The sequence below is a fragment of the Chlamydotis macqueenii genome, chromosome 1 (genome assembly GCF_036417535.1).
Source record: "Chlamydotis macqueenii isolate bChlMac1 chromosome 1, bChlMac1.mat, whole genome shotgun sequence".
NCBI lineage: Eukaryota > Metazoa > Chordata > Aves > Otidiformes > Otididae > Chlamydotis > Chlamydotis macqueenii.
In genome coordinates this window covers 832,332-849,192 of record NC_141556.1, presented here as the reverse complement: position 1 = coordinate 849,192, position 16,861 = coordinate 832,332, and the positions used below count along the sequence as shown (strand labels likewise).

The 16,861-nt window shown below is 67.6% G+C and overlaps 1 protein-coding gene across 4 annotated transcripts in view; it reads right to left on the bottom strand.

The window, feature by feature from the left end:
* Positions 1-16,861, bottom strand: part of SBF1 (SET binding factor 1) — a 65,764-nt gene that overhangs the window by 48,187 nt on the left and 716 nt on the right. The gene's annotated exons all lie outside the window — the stretch shown is intronic.

The window sequence follows — 16,861 nt, the reverse complement described above, 5'->3', positions numbered from 1 at the left end:
AACGCCAGTTACGGGAGCCAGCGCTGGCTGCAGGTCACCGCCGCGAGCCCTCGCAGCCCGGACGGGTGAGGGCACGGGCAGGGAGCACCGTGCCCCTTCTCCCTGTTTTTAGCAACGTTGCGTCAATGAAAAGTGACGACACTCGGCCCAAGAGCGTCCACCGAGTCCCGCGGCGCGCGGGGCTGTCGAGGCCCAGAGGGAGAGAAAGCCCCTCGCGCGCTCTCGTACGCGTTATCGCACACGGGGACAGCCCCGGGCCCCCACAGCGCAGACGGAGTGGGGAGCTCGCTCGCCTGCACGGGGCCGGGCCCCGCAACGCCCAGCGCCGCTGGACACGAGGAGAAAAGTTGGTGCCGAACCCCTGGGGAACGGGAAAGGGGCTCAGCCGGCCGGAGGGCGGCTGCACCGCGCCCCGCCGTCACCGCTGACAAGCTCCCTTACCGCATTTGCTAAGTCAGATTTCACAACTCGTCCCCAGAGCTGAGGCAAACGAGCCGTCCCCAGGGCGATTCCAGCCAGGCTCCGGGCTTCGCTGCGTCGCCGCCAGCACAGGAACGCCTCCGTCACGCGGGCACAGACCCAGCTGCGGGCAGGCTTCAGCCTTTTCCTCCGACACCGCTGAAGGTTTCCGTGCGACAGGGAATTCCCGCACAGCTGGGCTGACCAGCAGCGGGAGCGGTGCTGCGGGGAACGGCCCCGCGAGGCGCAGATCGCAGCGGCCAAGCCCAGGTTACGCGGTTGCTCCAGGACCACGCAGAGCCACCGCCGCCTCCTCCTCCTCCTCCTGAGAGTGCTGCCGCCCCGAGCTCCATCAGCACCCTCCATCCCAGCGCCGCTGCGGGTGCCAGGGCCGCCCCAGCTCCCCACCGGGCCCGCAGCGGCGCCGGCTCTGCGGGGAGGACGCCCTCTGCGTCTCCTCCCCAGCACCCAGCCCTGAGGAAGAGCTGGATGAGGGAGAGGAGGTTCCAGAGAAAAGCCAGGACCATCAGCAAAGCAGCACCTGGGGCCGGGGGCGTTGTGCACCCGGGAGCCCGCCAGCCCGCTAAGGGTCTCAAACCCCGCAGGCACCCCCGAACCAGGGCAGGGGTCAGCCGGGCTGCGGCAGGAGCCGGGACGGGCCCACCAGCTCCACGTCCCTCCCACGGGACCCTGGGAGGGGGGGTCCACATTTTCCAGCAGGCGCTGCTGGGAGGCGATCCAAGACCAGCACGCAATCTTCCTACTCTTCCCCCTCCTCCAGAGCTCCCTCCTCATCCTCCTTCTGCCCGACGCCAGGGCGAGGAGACCGGTTTGTCCCTTCGGGGCGGCGTGCAATGACACTCCCGAAGAGACCGACGGGGGTTCGCCCTCTGTTCGCGGATGTGGTGGGAGCTCCCTTCCAGTCACCCCCTGCTTGGAAAACTCCACAGCCCCGAAGCCCTCGTGGGCCGAGACACAGCAGGGGAGCCACGTGAAATAACTCCGCTGCACGGGGTTTCAGTGAAGGAGAAAGGGAGGGCTGCGAGAGGAAACGCTCTGACGGGAAGGCCAGCGTGCTCCCCGCCAGGACGAGGCCGCCAGCAGCCACGCCGTTGACGCACCAGCGCGCAGTAACCCCAGGAACATAACGAGCAGCTCCCTCCCGGACCCCGGGAACTCCCCGAATTGCTCTGTCACGGTTTTGGGTCCGACAGGGCCGCTCTGACCGGAGCACTGCAGTCCTGCCCCCAGGCCAGGGCCACCTCGGGCACTCGCGCACGTTTTGGACCTCCCTCACCCTCAGCCGGGAGCCACAGGCTCGCGCTGCGCTGGACGGGGGCTCCGCGCCCTCCCCAAGGCCGCACAGAAAAGGAAGACGGCGTGCGCGGCCCAGACCCTGCCGTCCCGCCCCGGCTGCGGCCGAACGCTCACAGCCCGGAGCATCCCACCACCAGCCACACCGGCGGGGTGCAGAGCAAACCGCGGCAAACGGCTCGGCCAGCACCAGGGGACGCAGCAAAAGGAAGAGCGGGCGGAAAAATAACTTTTGTCCTTAAAACAACGAGGGGAGAAGAAAACAAGAGTGAAACATCCGTGCTGCAAGAAAACAAAGCAACCAAGCAACCAAAAACCAACACACGGAATAAAGCACCGGACCAACCCCCGCAGCTCCCCGCTAGCCCCGCACCAAGGCAGCGCCGCGCCCGGCCGCAGGCACGGCTGCGCGCCGCACCGCCAACTGTGCAGGGAGCGGCCGTTCTGGGAGACCCCGGACCCACCTCCGCTCGCCCCGGGCGCCGAGCACCACGCCGCCCCGCTCCCAGGAACCGACCCGGGGACAGAGCCGGAGGCGGGGAGCCCAGGGCAGCACGGGGGCTGCGGTCGAGGCCCCCAGCCCCCTGCTTCCCGCACGGGACGGTTTCTCCAGGGCCCGGGGAAGCCAGAGTTGGAGTCACAGCACCCTTTAAAAGCTGCAGGCTGCTAAAACGTGAACGTTCCCCAGTCCGCCCAGCCGAAGGAGCGGATTTTGAGGAGATGTCAGGGTTGGACCGCTTTGCCCTGATGAAGACCGCAGCAGAGCGGGGCTGAAGGCGAGGAGGGGGGCAGCAGCTGGGGACCTCGCCGGGGGTCCCTGGGGAGGCACAAGCCGCCCCTCTGCCGCGGGAGGAACAAGCGGCAGCTCCTACGGCCACAGCGGCACGCCGGGCTCTGCCAGCGCTGCCGGGAGAGCGCAGGAGCCGAAGAGGGAGGCAGGGTAAGGGCAGCAGCGTCAGGGTGCACGCGCCGTGTCGGCGAGTGAAATAAAAACCCTGCCGGGCAAAGCCCCCACAAAGCTCTCCCCTCGAAAGAGAACGGCAGCTGCCGCCCTCCCGAGCGAGGAGCAGCCCTGCAGGCGCTCGCCGCGGCAGCGGCACGGCACGGCACGGCAGGCGTCCGCCCGGAGCCCCTCTCCACGAGGCCTTCACGCGAGGGCACCAGCTCTCCATCCAGCCGCTCCGGTCCCCCCGCGCCGCGCGCGGCGGTGCAGAGCTGCTCATCTGGGGCCAAGCTCGTCCCCCTGCCCCGCGCAGAGTCAGGGCGAGGATTCGGGGTCACCCACGGCCACACAGGCAGCGCCTGCGCTGGGTGACGCCTCAGAAGCGGCACCGACCCCCGTGCTGCCGACCCCGCGCTTCCGAGACGCTGCCAGGGGTCAGGGGACGGGGAGGTCCGTACGCAGGGCCGCTGGGATCCTCCGCTGCTTCCAGTAAAGGAAACCGCCGCGCAGGCCCCTCTCCCGGCGCGGCTGAAGGGAGAAACAGGGAAGTGAGATGGCTGCTTTCTCCCGCGGCTTCAGGCAGAGGTGACGCGCGCACCCTCTGCCGCAGCCGTCACTCAGCCAGGCTGTAAACGGGCCAAGAGAAGGGATCCCAGGTTATCCCGGGAATGCCGTGTACAGCGAGGCCCTGGCTCTGCTCGGCCTCCTCCCTACACGGCGGTCGGCACCCGCAGGGCCCCAGACCCTTCCCGAAGCCGCGGCAAGGCGGAAGAGGCGGCAGGTCTCCCCGGGCACCGCTGGGGAGGCTCGGCGCGCGCCAGGAAGTTTCGGGACGCGCGTGGCTGTGCCCGGCTCCTCAGGGACGCGCGGGGCAGGGGCACCCCAAGAGCTGGCAGGCAGGGCGGCTCCTCTGGGCGCGTGCAGCGCCGGCACCGCTGCTTCGCATCCCTTCACGCCGGGCAGGCGGGCGCAGCGGCTGTGTCTATATAAGGGAAGGCAGCTGAAGGTCGACACGCCGCTCGGAAAACCCCAGCTTCCCCCTCGGTCCTCTTCAACCCACAAAAGCTTGGTTATCTTTTGTTCTTTAGAGTGACAGCAGCAAGCAACACCAGGAACACGACTTCAGTCAGCAATGAGAGCGCCAAGCGCAGGGCGGGAGCAGCGTGGGCACCCAGCACCGGCGCCGCTCCACGCAAAGCGCGCAGGGAACACGTCCCGCGCTCTCCCCGCCATTCAGCGCCGTCTCCGGACGGCGAGGCCCACACGCCCCTCACCCCAGAGCACTGGCAGCTCACTTATAGGGAACAAGCAACTGCGGCGCGGTGGCACGGCTGCCCGCAACGCGTGTCCGCACGAGGGAAGGAGCCGCGACGGTGAGCGTTCATCGTCCTGTAAAGTGGGAAATAAAAGAGGAATAAAGTCTAAAAGCCCACTCCCTCTCCCTTATCTATGTTTTTTTAAGTGCAGCAACGCAGCTCACCGATTACCTCTTCTCAGGAGAGACGCTAACGTTTCCCTGTTTGGAAAACTCAGTTTTGCTCAAGAAAGCTCCAGCCCAGCGCAGGAGACGCCGCTGTGGGACATCCTGGGACACCCACAGGAAACCCCCGTGGTGTGAAATCCCCGGAGACAGGACTGACACCTGCCAGGATGCCAAGGGAAGGGGGGATGCAGGGGAGCTCCAGGAACGAGAGGTCCCTGTTGCTTCCTGCCCCCAAAGCAAAGAGCACCCAAACCCCTGCCAGCTCCAGCACAGGACCCTCTGGAAACACAACCAGAGAGGCGGTGGGTGCCCCGTCCCTGGAAACGTCCCAGGCCAGGTTGGCCGGGGCTCTGAGCACCCTGATCCGGTTGGAGATGTCCCTGCTCCTGGCAGGGGGTTGGGCTGGGTGGGCTGTAACGCTCCCTTCCCACCCAAACCCTCCTGTGGTTCTGTGATCCTCGGCGCCAGCGGGTTCACCTCCAGATCTGCTCCTGCGGGGCTCCGAGCCTCGCTGGCACCGGCACCGGCACCCTGGCTGCGGGACACGGCTCAGGGGGCACGGGGGTGTTGGGTTGACCATTGGACCTGACGATCTTGGAGGTCTCTCCTTAAGATTCTGCGGTTCTGCTCCCGATTCGCCCGTGCTGTTACACCCACGGCACCAGCTCAGAAGCCCTTTGAGACGAGGGCAGGATTCGGAGCCCCTTCTCCTTAAACCCCCTTCTGACCTGGTCAGGCTGTTCCCAGACAGGGAGCTCTGCCGCAGCCCCGCTCCCCCTCGCCAGGAGCCGGGCTCCTGACCGGGGCGCTGCCGGGCTGGCCGTGTCCAGCACGGGGTGGCCGCGGCGCTGACGCCCTACAGCTCCCTCCCACGTGCGCTCCACGGTCGCACGGCCCATCCGGCGTAACCGCCGAGCACCGTACCACACCTCGCTGCTGGAAAACACCGGTAAATCCCGGGATTTGCTTCAACGCCTGGTCGCCTCTCCATCTGGCAGCTCTGCAAATCCCTCCGCAGCCCTGTCCTCCCCGTCTAAGCCTCCGAGCGCACGCGGCAGGCAGGGCAGGTCCCCCGGTCCGTCACTGCAGCTGGGGACGCACAGCAAGGTCAGCCGGCGCTGCTGCCTCGCGGCTCGTCCGGCGGCACCGTACGCGCACGGCAGCTCCGCGCTCGGGCCGGCGTGGCGGCTCCGCTCCCCGCGCACGCGCATTTCCACAGCGCCGCTCGTGTTCTCGCTACAACCACTCCCATCTCCCGCGGGGAAGCTCTGAACAGGCAGTGTCGGCCCTCAGACGACACCGATTTTCCCAGTCCCCCGAGCGCGTCTCCCACGCGCTTTCCGGAAAATCCCCCGTTTGAACCGCAGTGCCCCAGGGCCGCAGCACTGCCACTCCGCACTGGAAGCCCGAGGGTGTCGCGCTCTGGAATCGCCCCTGAACGCCACGGACGCGTGCCTTCCCGCGGGCCGCCGAAGCCAGGACGAAAGCTGTGACTGGCTTCCGGGGAGGCACGGTTGGTCGGGGGTTTTGGTTTTTGGGGGCTTGGGGTACTTTTTGGTTTATTTTCCTAACTCCACAAGGATGTATCTCCTCCCCGAGCTCCCCCCAGCGCTCTCACGGGAGCACGGCTACACACAGCCCTTGGTCTCCCACACGCGTGGGGCAGAACGCCCCAGCCCAGGCCACTTCAGGCGTGGGTCACAGCGTCGCCCCGCCGAGAGGACAACGCCTCCGCGTTCAATCACGCACGCCTTCCAGACCTTCGCTCCCCAGGCGCTGGCTTCTCACCTCCCACTTCCCACGGGCTCACAAACACGCCAGACCCCACGGGCTGTGGAGGAATTCAGCACCTTTTACGGGGAAAGGCAGAGCGCCCCGGCCGGAGGAGCCAGCAGAAAGCATCGCTGCCCCGCAGCTACTCCTCGCGCGGCGGCAGCCCGACGCACGATCACCGCTCCCCGCGCTCTGGCAGGGCTTCAGGGCGCTCAGCTGCTCGGTGACCGCGCAGCCGCAGCTTTGCGCGGCGCCTCCCGCCACATCCTTCCCCGGGAACAGATTTCTCCAAGCAAGTGACTCGGAGGACCAAAGCCCCTCTCCTCTGACGAAACCCTTGTCTCACGGCTGCCCAGCAGGCCGCCCCAGGGGTCTGGATTTCTAGAGAGCGGTGCTTTCAGCACGGCCTGTTCACTCCAGCGCGCCGAGGCCGCATCAGATGACAGACCGTATTGATTCTCCTCGGCCTGACGCCACGTGGGACTTTTCATGCGCAGAAGAACGGGCCAAGAAACGCCCATGGATACGCAGATGCTCAAGAAGGGCCTTTATGAAAAATGCCACGTCCTCTTGGGCAAAGCCTCCTCTGAAAAGGCCCAGACCGCGCTGACGTCGGGGGTATGACTCTTGCCCGGGGGAGGTCTGCCCAACCCCCGCACCGACGCCGGGTGACCCGGATAACCGTACCGCCGGAGCCGGAACGCGCCCCCGAGCGGGTCCGACGACAGCGGCGTACCCCTGAAGCGCCGCTCCGCAACACTCAGCCCAGCCTCGCCCAAACCCCGGTTCTCCGGGGCTGATTTTTAACTGTTCTCTGCCAGGTCTGGCGCAGCCTTCCTCTCCCTCAGGCCCCGGCGGAGCCAGCGCCAGCCAGCCTCTTCCGCGCCCAGCTCCGGCCACACTCCGAGCAGACCAGCAAAACGCCCCCAAACCCGGCGCCGCCGACGGGAAAAAGCCGCACTAGTGCCATCAACCAGAATGACGACAAACGCCCCTTGAGCGTCCATCTCCACGGTCCTGCTTCGGACGACGGCCGTTCCAAACGCCTGGCTGCTCCACCGGCCTGAGCGCTGGCCTCTGCTCCTCTCCCGGAGGCACCGCCTGAGAAAGTCCCGCAGAAACAGCCCTGACGCGGGGACAGCCGGCCAGAAGCCGCGGCAGGGATCTCCCCCGCCGCCAGCACCCGCCAGCTTGGAGCTACGCCGCACCGCCCTCGGAAACACCCACACCCCGCCGGGCAGGGCCCCGCGCCGCAGCCACCGCCACGCAACGCGCGGGGGACACGGAAGGACGGAAGGAAGCTCCTCCGAGAGCAGACGTCGCGCTAAACCGGGAGACGGCAGGTGGGGACGCGGCTCCCGCGCGGTGGCTCCGCGCAGCAGCAGAGGCCGTCCTGAGCCGAGCCCTCCCAAGGAAGCAGCCCAAGCAGCAGTCGGAGCCGCCCGGGCAGCTCGTTCTGCCGCGACGCAAGCCCAAACCATACGGCGAACCCCGCGTTTTAAACACTTACTCAATCCTGACGTCCTCGGTGGAGAGGAATTCCCAAGAGACGCCACATTTTTAAGAGGCACTTGTATAAAATGAGAGTTGCCAAGAAAACTTCAGGTCAAGAGAATCAGCATTCCCACCCTCTGGACTAACGCAGAGGCAAAGTGGCTCCGCTGCCAGCACTTCAAGAGAGGAAAAAACGAAAGAGGGACGCAAGAGAGCGATGGCAAGGTTGAAACAGTTCGGATGCAGATCACGATGCGAACTGAGCAAGCACAGCCAAAAGCCAGCCAAACAGAGAGGCACACGAAAAGTGAAGTGGAAACACGGAGCAGGATCGAGACAGCTGGGAGAAACCTGGAGAGCCTGACGCCAAACAGAACAAGCAGCTCAACTTGCTGATCCGGCAGCAGAAATCCCCAGCCACACGCTGCTGGGCCGCTGGGGAGAACGGAGCCGGGTTCGGAGAGACAACTCACGGCTTCGGGACACGCGGGGTTTGTCCGCAGCGCCGCTGCGCCCCTCTCCTCCGGCCACCCGGAGCTACGCCGGCACGGCAGCCACATCGGGCAGGACAGCACTGCCGGCTGCGGCCACGCCTCGCAGCACCGACACGCAGGCCGGCCCAGCGCGGCCTCCGCTTCACAGGACGTTTCCGAGGAAATCCTCAGCCGGGGCTTTCTGCTCTCCCGTCCATGGAGATGCGCTCGTTGTGCCGCGCCGCCAAGGAAAGCGGCGCGAAAATGGAATGGAAAAGGAAAAACGAACGGAGGTAACGAAACGTGAAAGATCTCCCCTGATGCCACAGAATCGCTTTTTGTCCCAGCTCATTGATGTAGATAAATTACCGATAAAGGTGCTGCTCTGACTCAAACCCCCGCGATACAACGGCGTTCCAGGTGTCGGAGACGGAACAAGCCTGCGGAAGCCGTCCCCCTCCAGCCAAGCCGCTCCGGTGGCAGAGGCAGCTCCGCAGCTGGGACGGAGGGCACCAGGGGCACAAACGCTCACGGCAACCTTCCCTGCCCGGAGCCGAGCGCGCCGGCGGGAGCACAGGCCCGGCACGGGGAGCGCAGCCGCGCCGGCCCCGGCGATCCGCGCAGGCCGAACCTCAGCCGCGTGCTGTGCCCAGACACGGGAGCTGCAGGCTGCTCTCGCCTGCTCCCCCATAAAAGTCTCCAAAACTTCACTTTGTCCGGAGCAAATCACAGCAGAGCAGCTCTCCAGATTATTTTTCAGACACTGGTAACTCCTTTCTCTCCATGTCCTACCCGCTGCCGTGAACAACACGCGGTTCTCCCCCGGCTCGTTAAGGGAGGCTGTCATTAGCAGCTATTCCCAAACCTGCGCAGCGGCGCCGTACCGCTCAACCGTGTTCGCAGCCCTCAACGTCCCGCTCGCACAAGCGCCACCGCCAGCACCGCCGCCACGCCCTCCCGCACGGCCACGACCGCCGCGCCCCTCGCCGCGCCCCTCCGCGCCTCCCGGGTCCGCCACGGCCCGCGGCGCATCGCAGGACCTGCGCCCAGCACCGCCTGCCAGGGGCACGCCCACGGGTTCAGTTAGGAATTCAAGCACCCCCAGACGGAGCGGGGCGCGCGCGCTCCTCGCCTTTTAGGGGAAAAAAGCCAGCCCACGCCCACAGCCATCTGCGACAACGCGCCCATCTTGATGTTAACAGTGCCCCCAGCCGCTGCGGACACCCGAGGGGCGAGCCCCGGCTCCCCTTTTCCAACTATTCCCTGGAACAGACGTGAGGAAGAGGAGCCACCGCACTCAGACACCGCCCACGTTCAGCTGCCAGCCCCGGCCGAGGCGGCGCACGCCACGCGCGGATTTAACCGCTGCGGCGCGCGCAGGTGCCGCCTCCCGTGCTTGCGGAGCAGAGCCGGCCAGCGCGGCGAGGCAGCCCCTTCTCTCGCGAGCTTCCTAGCGTCACCGCAGGCGCTCTCGCCCACGTAAAGACCCGACGCGCGGCCAGACGCCGCGACCGAGCTCCCCGCCTCATTGATAACCCCCAGGAGCCGTTCCCGCAGACAATCACTGCAAAAACCGGCACGGTGCCGCTGCTCTCGTCAGGCAGGTAGAGCGGAGCAGTCCGTCTTGGTACGGCGCGCTGCACCGCGCGCACGTCTGACCTCCTTCCTAACCCCGTCTGCTAAGTTCACGCTTACCTCATCCAGCAGCTTATCTCTCCCGGCTCCTAATCGCCGGCTTTACCGAAGGAACCCCTGCTGCACCGGCCCAGCCGCCGGCACGGTCCAAAGCGCCGTCCACCCTGCTGCTTCCTCCCTGGGAACGCTCATCCCGCGCGTCCCAGATGACGCGCCAATCCCTGAGGAACGTGGTTTTACCCATTTCTAAAGACAGTCCTCGACGCATCCCCTCGCTGGTACCCCTCCTGCCACCGCAGCCGCTCCACCAGCAGAAGCTGAAGCAAACAATTGTCCCGCGGCTTCGCCCCGCTCCGCGCTGAACAGAGACGTTGTGTTGGACGGCGAGCGCAGAACAGCATCCCCGCTCTCCGCGCGGACGCGGCAGCAGCTGCGCTGACCGACTCTCCCGTCGCCGCGCTCCCACAGGCGCCGGCACAGAGGAGACGCACGCGCCGTGCCGTGTTATCGGCCCGCGGTCCAGCTCCTCTCGCTCGCCCTGGGGAGCTGCGTTTCCAAATCGCCATTGGAACGACACAGCTGGAAACCCGGCGGACGAAGACGGCGATAACAGCACGGACGCTGCAGGCGCGCTCGCGCACGGCACTGGGGCACACAGCGGGACACGCCGCGGGTGCTGACACGCGTGTCTGTGCTGCAGCGGCCGCCGGGGTGTCACAGCCGGGAGCTGGTCCCAGCGCCGCGCCTGGGGAACGCCCGCCAGTGCTCCCGAACCCGGCGCTCCCCAACGGCCCGAGCGGGCAGGGTCCCTAAAGCGAGGCCACCGGTCTTTCCCCACTCTCAGAGAGCCACGCCACGGCACTTCTGGAGCGGAGCGCACGAGGCTGGCCGGCGCGTGCAGGCAGAGGGACCCGCCGGCCCCAGGCGCTGCGGGAGCTGCTCGCGCCCGACGGAGCTCAGAAGCTGGGTGCAGCTGGGTGCAGAGCGGGCCATCTTCAGAAAGGGCACAACTCCGCCAGACTCAGCAGCGCACGTCTCAGACACCGCTGCTCTGGGGAGGAAGATGCCGCAGAGAGGAGGCAAGCAGCGCAAGCAGCTTTCTGCTCCACTTCCTACGGCTACCCACAACGCAAAAACACGCCAAGCGAACCGAGACTCAGTTTTTCCTCCCCAGAGCACTTCCTGCTGCAGTGTCTGATCAAAAAGCATTCAGAAACACAAAAATAACGTGCAAGACTCCGAATCTCAGTTACAAGGCAGCGGCAGCTGCCAAACACGCAGGCTGCTCCCTGCACACTGACACGTGGCGCTTCTGAGCCGCCCCACAAACAAAAACCGACTTGGATGGGTGCGAGAGGAGGGCCCCCGGCGCCCGGGGACGAAGGGCCCGCACGCGCTGCTCCTCCACGCCCCGGCCTCCACCGCCCGCCCCGTCTCGCTGCCACCTTCGCCAACCCCTCCCTGCCTCGCTCCTTCCAGCTGCAAAACTGGAAGGGACAGACAGGCGCATTCCTAGAGGCAGGACGGGCCCTGCCCCGCGGCGCCTGCGGGCTCCGGGTGTGCGTTTGACGGCACAAGGGCATTTCGTGGTCAGAGCGTTACAGCCGCGGAGGAAAAGGCGAGCAGCCCGGCCCCGCAGGCTTCGTGCCACGGTCACGGCGAGAGAAAAGCTGCCCTGCCTCGGCCCTGCCGCCCCTCCGATCAGCCCGGGCTGGCCGAGCCGAAGGGGTTTTCGGGGTGACCGTCTGCGGCGTGGCAGCTGGGCAGCCCGGGGAACCCCAGGGCACATTTCTCACTCGGGCCAAGTTGCCTTTGTCTGCGTTCTCAGCATCCGTAACACTGCAGCTGCTGTTCCAGCCGCGCATCCCAGCACCAGAAACGGGAAAACGCAGCCTGCTGCAAACACAGTCTTCAGATTCCCGCTCACAGCGAGACAAACACGAGCTCAAGTGAGAGAAACAGAAAAGAGATTTGCAAAGTTCTCTCTGGCGGTAAACAAGACCCCACTACCAGTTCAAGAATCCGGTGGCAGCGTACGTTTCAGGCTGCTGCTTCCTCCCCACGCTCGCCCACTGTCCCAGAACCGCGACACAGGCGCCACGCAGCCAGGCGAACGCAGCCGCCGGCTCGGCGAGGGGCGCAGCAGCGGGAGTTCCCGACGGAGAAACCCAGCCGGGTCCCCTCGCAAAGGGGAGACAGGAGCAGAGCGGAGCATTAACGCTTTCGCGCCAATTCACCCCGCACAGGTTCTGCCCCGGGCCACGGCGACCCATCCCACACCGGTAAACAGGAGGGTCGCCCCGGGCGGGGCAGAGAGCATCTCCCAGCGCGGCCCAAGGGACACCGCAGGTTCACACCTCGCGGAGGTGAGCCCCTGGAAAGCTTTGCCCCCAGACCCCTCCTGTGCCGCGTTTGGACCGTTTCAGAGCACCGTCCCGCTCCACGGCCTTCGGGACACGGAGCTGCCGACCGCACGAGACGGCCGCAGGGGCCCCGGCGCCTCGGGGAGAGGCCGTCTGCACGCCAAGCGGCGGCAGCCGCAGGAAGCGGCCACAGAAAGGGGTACCGAGGAAGGAGAAGCGGCGGTGGGGAGAGAAGAGGCACTGCGCCGCTCCTGCGCGGGGGAACGGTCTCCGAGCGAGGCCCGAGGCCAGCCGGCACGCCGCGGGCGCAGCCGCAGCTCACGCGCAAGATGGCGATGGGCCCACCGGACCCCACGAGCGCAAGAGGGTTTCAGAAGCCCCAGGACAGCGCCCGCGCAGGCACTGGCGCACCCGTGACAGCAGCAGAAGGCAGGCCGCGGCTCCGGCGCCGGGACGGCCGCAGCGCTCACACCTACGCGCTACCGGCACCGCGCCGCGGGCCCGGCACGCGGGATGGACTCGCAGTGCCGCGGAGCAACGGCAGCAGAGTCCAGACTGCACGAACGACGGCCTTCGGGGCCTGCCGTCCTGGGAACGTTACGGCCAGCGCAGGAGTCATCTCTCCTGATCCACACAAGCACCTCAGGGAGCGGGACGTGCCGAGGCCCGCGGAAGGCGGGGCACTGCCACACCAAAGCCAGCACCCCACCCGCCAGGCCTGGCGCGGGGCGAAGAAAGACCTCGTCCCACGCCGCCGCCCGGCGCCTGACCCCCTGCGTTCTGATCCGCAGCGCGCGGAGCTGCTCCTCCTGGGGAAAAGCTCAGAGAGAGCACGAGGAGCACTAGCAGAGCGCCTGCGGTCGGAGCAGCCGCCATTCCCAGACCAAGCGGTGCGGCCGGGCTGCGGCGGCGCGGGCGCTGCCGGCTGCCGGGGGTAGGGCGAGCCCTTCGACAGTCGGCCGCGCCGACGGCGGTGACGCCCCGCGGCCTCGAGCCGCCAGGTACCCGGGCAGAGGACGGGCAGCTCTGCACGTGGCGCGCAGGGGCGTTGCAACCCCCGCAAATATTGACACAGCCGAGGGAGCTCGCCGGCCGCAGCCGCTGCAGGCACGTCAGCCTACGGGGTGTTTTTGGCGAGATGCGCGCGTTACAAGAAACCAGGCTGAGTCAAGGCGATGAGTCACTTGGCCAGGCCCGCGCACGACGCAGCGAAGCGCGTTCTCGCCGCCGGTGCGAAACGCCTCCCACCTGCGGGAGCCGCACGGGCATCTGGCAGCGGCAGGGCCCGCCGGACTCTCAGGCCAACGATCACTCAGAACGCAGCGGGATGGTAACAAGCCGCGAGAGCTCTCCTCCGCCAGCGGATTTCCTTCAGCTTCCCTGGCTTTTGGCGTTGCTGCCTTGCTCCGGGCACCGGTTCCCGCCGCGCGGCGAAAGCGCGGGAGGCAGAGGAGCCGCGAGCGCCGCGGGGGAGCGCAGGACGCCTCACGCCTGCGCCCTCGTTCCTCCGAGCCAGCAGCCGCCTCAAAGGCTCCACGGAAGGAGACGGCACCCAGCACGGAGGCGGCTCCCTGTCGGCACGCGCCCTCGCCCCCCGCAGAAGCTCCAAAGCAGAACCAGGGCGTGCAGGCCCCGGCCCCGGCCGCGGAGGTGGCGAGGCACGCTGACCGAGCCGAGCAGCGCCGCACCCCGCTCCGCACAGCCGCGAGGGAACAGGGAAGAGGCCGCAAGCTCCCCGGCTCAGCCCAGGCCGCAGCAGCCTCGCCGGGCCCCGCTCCAGCAGAAAGCCGGCGCTGCCGGGCCGCCCGGGCCTCGGGAGGCAGCGGCGATCGCGTTCCGGATCAGAAACGCCAGGGCCGGGCAGGGCTGGACAGCCGCAAATTCGGACGCAGCTGGAAGCAGCAGCGGATTCTCCACGGCTTCCCTCTTTGTTGTTGTTGTTGTTGTTGTTTTCCGACGCCCCGCGGGAAGAGGCCACGCCTCACTCAGCGCTGCACACAGCAAACTCCAAGATACGCCCTCGCCGAGCTGAGCGTGGTTCGGCACCGAGCCGCTCCGGGCTCCAGGCAGGCCCCGCGCAGGGGAAAATCGCCCGCATCCCAAGGGAAACGGCAGCCAGAAGCCCTGGCTGCAACGCAGGCATCTGTCTGCGGCCACGACGAGAGCCAAGGGATTTAAACTCCCAGTTACAGAGCACAGCGTGCGTGATCGTGACACCACACGACAAACACGCGTGTAGGAAAAGGCCCACCTCCCGCCGCCGGCCGCGCTGACCTCCGTACACGGACCCGGAGCCCGGCAGCGCGCGGCCCCTCTCCCGACACGAGCGTGCGGATGCAGGAGCCGGCTCGGAGCAGAGCGGCCACGGCTGCAGTCACCAGCGACCGGGACACCGGGACGCCAGCGTCGGGCGGCCGCAGCTCCCGGCGAGACAGCTGGGCCGGCTGCAGCGCGTCGGTGCTGCGCTTCCCTGCAAGCCGCCCCTGCAACCCAGCGGCTCCGCAAACGGTGAAAGCGGAGCCGCGGTGACCGGACGCTGCCTGACCATCCGCCCGGCTCACGGTCACGCCGGCCGGCCGGAGCATCTCGCGCCGCACCGGGAAGGCGCTGCTCTCACAGCCTGACCGCACAGCTCACGGTCCTTTTTCTCGTCCTTCCAGATGAGCAGGATGCCCACAGAGCCGCTGCTTTCAGCGGTCACATCAGGAAAAATTTTTTACTGTGAGGGTGGTGGAGCACTGGCCCAGGTTGCCCAGAGAGGCGGTGGATGCCCCATCCCTGGAAACATCCCAGGCCAGGTTGGCCGGGGCTCTGAGCAACCGGATCCGGTTGGAGATGTCCCTGCTCCTTGCAGGGGGTTGGGCTGGGTGGGCTGGAACGCTCCCCTCCCACCCAAACCCTCCTGGGATTCCACCTCTGGAGATGATGCAGAGCTGCGTCGGGTGCCCTCACCGCAGCAGAGCCCCGTCCCACCCCGCGCGAAGGGGCCCGCCCGGCTCGCGCAGTTGTTTACCGCTGGCAGGGAGGTGCCGGCACAGCACGGCCCGGCCCGGCCGAGCAGCGCACCCAGGCCGCGGCCCTGCGCAGACCAACCCAACCTGTACGGCGATTACTCACCGGCGGGTGAGCGCGGCGTGCCCTTCCTCCAGACACCGAGCTCCCTGCGGGGAGGGGGACGGGAAAACAGGACAGCACGCGGGGAGCCAGCGCCGCCGTAGTGATCCCAAAACCCAAATGGAAACCCAAACCGGTAGCGGCCAATCCTTGCATCCCCGCGGACGGCGCGCTCAGCGCGGCTCGGCATGCCGCCCAGGTACGCGTCTCGCCTCACGCCACGCAGCTCGGGAGGGCGCCGGGGCGCCCGCGCAGCGGGACGGGAAAGGGCGTCGCGTCAGCCGTCCCGCGCCAGAACAGGCTTTTGCAGGGCAGCGTGGCTCTCCCAGAGGATGCCCGGGTACCGCGCCCCGCGGGGCGAGGCCTCCCGCGACCGCGCTGACTCAGCAGCCGGGGGGCTCGGGCTCCGCCACGGGAGGGCCCCCGGCCCCGGGACGCCTCTCCCCACCCGCGCGTGCTCCGTGACCGCCCCCGACGGAGGGGCGCAGAGCCCGCCCGAGGCGCGCGAAGCGGAGCAGATGGCAGCCGCTTCCGACCGCGGGCAAACCCCCCCGGCTGCGGAGCGACCCCCGCGGCAGCGCCGCGCTCCCGCGCGCAGGGCCTCTCAGGCCCGAGGCCAGCGGCTGAGCTCAGGCGCGCTCGGGGCGGACACGACACATTTCTACTGGGACAGCCGCCACCGGACAAGTGCCGCAGCCGGCGGCGGCTCTTTGTGCCGCGGCGCTCGAGCCAGGGCCGCACGTTTTGCCGAGGTCTGTACGCAAGCGCGTTCAGCTCGGTCCCCCGGCCCGCGCGCTGCCGATGAGATTTAAATAAAAAAGCGAACAGGTAAGCCAAAGGAACACCCTTCCCAAACGGCGAGCTCCTTCCTTCCCAACGTCCCGCTGCAATTAACCGCCTCGCCTCGCAGCGCTGTCCGTCTTCCCCGAGCAAACCTCAGGCAGCGTCGGGAAGGCGCGCAGCACGCCTCGTTCCCTTCCCAGGCTCCGGTTTCTGCGTCTCGAGACCAGGAACGCGGGACGGGAGCGCTCACCCGCTCCCTAAGCCGCACCGCGCCCCATCCGCCCCCGACCCAGGGAACCCCCAGCAGTTTTACGCTGCAAACAGCCGCGGCTCCGCGAGGCCGCGAGCAGGAGGAAATGCCCAGAGGCGGCACCGAGAAGCGAGGCGAAGGCGGTACAACCGCAAAGCATCGCCCCAGCGCTCCGTCTGCTCCCGGTCCCGGGCGCCGCAGCCCAGCTCCCGCAGGCCGAGGGCACGGAGGGACAGCGGCGCCTTCCCGCTCCGACACCACGGGGACGCCGGCGCGGGGGACGCCTGCAATAAAAATAATAAAACCCCCCAGCACGTGTTAGGCTCTGCTCAGAAACCACCGACGCTCCGATGCGGGCTGCCTGCTGCACGGCCCGAACCCAGAGCAAGCACCGGCCCGCTCGCGGAGCGGGGAGACAGAGCGGCGGCGAGGGGCGCCAGGACCCGCGCCGAGCCCTCGTACGCGTCCGGCCGTGGGGAGCGTTAACTGAGCGCTCAGCCTCCGCAGCCTCCACAACCAGCTGACCCGCGGCGCGGCGAAGGATTCCCTCTCCTTGGCTCCGAGCGCGCACCTAAAACAGCCGCGGCCGCTTCTTCCTTGAGCCTGCAATTTGGGGAAAAGACGCTCTCGCTGCGCGTTCTGCAAGAAAGCCCTCATTTTAGGGGAACCGAACCTCGTTTTTAACGCCGGCAAAGCTCATTTTCACCACAAGCAGCCGGGTGCGAGAGGGCGGAAGGAAGCATCGCAGCGAGAAACCCCAGAAAAACGAAACCCCCA